At 33.6% G+C, this 3743-nt stretch overlaps 1 long non-coding RNA gene across 1 annotated transcript; it reads left to right on the top strand.

Moving 5' to 3' along the window:
- Window positions 1–333: 333 nt before the first annotated feature.
- LOC134535786 (uncharacterized) lies at window positions 334–1879 on the top strand. The gene is made up of 3 exons (XR_010075707.1): window positions 334–484; window positions 1174–1309; window positions 1708–1879. It is a non-coding gene; the product is annotated as an uncharacterized LOC134535786 (long non-coding RNA).
- The last annotated feature ends 1864 nt before the right edge of the window (window positions 1880–3743 follow it).

Raw genomic sequence — 3743 nt, 5'->3', positions numbered from 1 at the left:
ATATTCTATTTGAACCTTATCCTTCATTGTGTTATTATTTTTGTTGTGTAGCGTCAGATGTGTATGTGACTTTTGTGGACTCCAGCTAATATTAGAACATTATGAAAAAGATTGAATGTGCACTTGTGTATTCGAACAACATTAATGCTGTCAACACATAAAATCCAAATGTGGAGGTGGAGAGAAGAGCAGCAATATGGGTGATTAATGAACTGCAGATGTTATTCTTTTGCTTGTGATGCCGTTAGAAATCCTATTAAAAGTACAGTAACCAATATAATTATTTACAGGTACTCATTGCTCTTCGATTTTATGCAAGTGGCTCTTACCAGAAGTGTGTTGGTGATAGCGTGCTGACGTGTGTAAGCCAACCCTCAGTTAGTCGAGCCATCCGAAATGTCACAAGGGCAATCAATACTGCCATGTTGAACAACTGGGTTTACTTCCCAGAAAATGAAAACGAGTTGCAACTGAACAAACAAAGGTTAGTATTGTTTCATAACAAATCTTTTATGTTTTGGTTTTTCCTAACTTTAATAGCAGTAGTTTTGTTGAAACTGTAACATTTATTGGAACATGTAGCTTAATTTAAAAATTTCATACTTTAATCTTTTACTAACCTGTCTTTACTCTGTGTATGTGTGTGTGTGTCCGTATGTGTGTGTGTACAAATAGCACACGGACTTCGCACTAAAATAATGAAATACAACATGAAAAGCTGGTTTACGAGTTAGGTAAATATCCCCCCCCCCCCACTTCCCCCTTCCAAAAGAATTGCTAGTGCATTGTACAAAAGGTTATTATAGTGGTAGTCTGCTGGATACACATAATACTTAAGTTTGTTGAGAGGAAAATAGTGACATTTGTTTTCCAAAACAGAATCTTTAGTGATAGATAACATAACAGTTTCTAATTCCAGCGATCATTTTAATATAACTGAAATAGTAGTTTTTACTTATGTATCTCTGGATAAGAAAGGCCTATGTCCTTAGTTACACAGGGCCGAGCTTAAAATATTAGTGACTTGAGCTTGCGCCAAAGAGTATTTGTGTTAATAGTGTTATTATTGTGTAAATCTTTCATTTATGTATTTTGTGGTGTTTTTGAATTGTCTTTTTTAATGTAGTCAAATTTAATATGATAAGCCACTGCACACTCATTGTAATTGCTTAGGTTCATGGAAACAACAGGCTTTCCAGGTGTAATGGGAGCAGTGGACTGCACACATGTTCTCATTATTTCTCCAACTGGCGATGAGGAAGCAGTATACGTGGACAGGAAACACAACCACTCCCTTAATGTTCAGCTTGTGAGTAGAATATTTTCAGTTATGTTTACTTCACGTGCTGTATTTTGTTACAGCTCAGTAAAAGGTCAATAGGTATATACTATTTAGAATTGTAGTTAAAAACATTTGTTTAATTTATATACATTACACTGCTTTTTTACATTTCCTAAATTTTACATGTATTTGTTGTGGTTCAGTTTGCTGTATTTGCATTAATAGTTCATTTTTTTCCTTTAATAAACTGTTTCAATCTTTTATAAAATCAGTTTTTAAATAACACTTCTCACATGTTGCTTGGTAGTAATATTCAGTGTTATAGACATTCATGCCTCAAATTATGATACTAAACTTCATCATTGCAAGGTACTTGTACTTACACACTTTCTATGTTAAATGTAATAAATTAATATGACCAACAGATCTGCAATTACGACATGCTTGTCATGGATGTCAACGCCAGATATCCTGGCAGTACACACGATGCAGCTATCTGGAGGCTGTGCAATGTGAAGAGGACTTTGATGAGGCGCTACAGAAATGGAGACACCAATTCATGGATACTGGGTATGCCAACTTGAGGTGCAAATACGGGAATACAGAATGGTGAAAAAGTTAACAGTATCATTAAGATAGCAAAACTGGGAAATGGAAAGCAGGTTGTGTAAATAAGTATACTTACTGGTCAAAATAATTAGGAAATGTTTAAAAAAAAAAAAACTTAAACTGCAGCTAATAACACATAGTGCCTGAATGTGTTACATATTATACAAAGGGTAAATATGTAGTTTAGCTGTATTTGCAAAAAGAAATGTTAATAATCCGAAAATACTTTTATTATATGCTCTTTCACTTCCTCTTTTCATTATACTTTGGGAGATATCAAATTTTTTAATTCTCATCACAATACCTGTGCATTCATGCAGCATTGACAATTGTTTCTTGTTTACGAGTATGAATTGTTTTTTTTTGGAGACGTAGGTGAATGACTACATCTTTTTCTACTAATGGCAAAGGAGTTGTACCCGCCTCTAACTTAGGTGACTTTTTAACGTTTCAAATTTTAATTTTTTATTTAGCAAGTAATAAGTAAAAAAAATTACGTGAGTTCCTACTGTTCCTTTGTCTCGGTTTGTTTGGTCAGGTCAGTTACATTATAAATTCGGTAAATATGTAGTTGGGCGGTATTTGCGAAAAAAAATGTTAAAAATCCGAAAATACTTTTATTCTATGCTCTTTAACTTTCTCATTTCATTAAAAGCGGCGGAGGTAAGAAATTCTAAATACTTTAGGAGATATTGAATTTTTAAATTTCATCATATGTAGTCGAGCGGTATTTGCAAAAAAAATATGTTAAAAATCCGAAAATACCTTTAGTAGATGCTCTTCAACTTCCTCTTTTCATTAAAAGCGGCGGAGATAAGAAATTCCAAATACTTTAGGAGATATCGAATTTTTTAATTTCATCACAATTATACCAGTGCATTCATGTGGCATTCCGCATTGTTTCTTGTTTACCAGTATCTATTTCTTTATTGGATAATGATGTCACGTGATTGATCCCAGAATTCAAATTAACCAATACGTGATTATTTAGTTCAATTATTGTTTTAAAACGGTGTTTAATTACCACCTCCAACTTAGGCGAGTTTTTAACGTTTCTAATTTTAAAGTCTTATTTTTTATTGTTGCGCAAGTAATAAGTAACAAAAAAAATTTATGTGAGTTACTGTTCATCCTTTGTCCCGGTTTGTTAGGTCAGGTCAGTTACATTATAAATACTTTAAAACTAAAGAACCACTGCAAATAATTTCATATTATTTTTAATGTACGCTTAGTTTCAAAGTATTTATAATGTAACTGACCTGACATAATCGACCATTTTCATTAATTAGGCATTCACAACACACGGCAAAATAAAAAAATGGTGGCGGTCGAATGATAAACACAGGTCTTGTATGCAAAATAAGAACGGCGATATCTCCTAAAGTATTTGGAATTTCTTATCTCCGCCGCTTTTAATGAAAAGAGGAAGTTGAAGAGCATCTAATAAAGGTATTTTCGGACTTTTAACATTTTTTTTTCGCAAATACCGCTCAACTACATATTTACCTTATGATAAATTAAATGTATGTACGGTAATTTAAAACAAAGCAGTTACCTGTCTCAAATGGACTGTGGGGTGGTGCACATGGTGTGGTATCATTTGGTGAGCCTGACTGCACAGGTTGCTTCAGCAGACTTCCATTGAGTTGTATGGGGTTCTCAGTACTTCCGCCATCAATTACAATGTCGGTTTCACTTCCCACTTCTTGCTGAACAAGTGAAGGGAACTCAAAAGCATTCTCTTCCAACGGTTGTTCACTATAACCTGGAAAAAAGTTGAAACTTTCACTTTTCTGCTGTGAAACTAGCATAGAAAACAGGCCTAACAGCTCTTAGTATACTAAATAAATGT

Source organism: Bacillus rossius, chromosome 10, assembly GCF_032445375.1.
Source record: "Bacillus rossius redtenbacheri isolate Brsri chromosome 10, Brsri_v3, whole genome shotgun sequence".
In the NCBI taxonomy this organism is placed as follows: domain Eukaryota; kingdom Metazoa; phylum Arthropoda; class Insecta; order Phasmatodea; family Bacillidae; genus Bacillus; species Bacillus rossius.
This window is presented reverse-complemented; position numbering and strand designations above follow the sequence as displayed.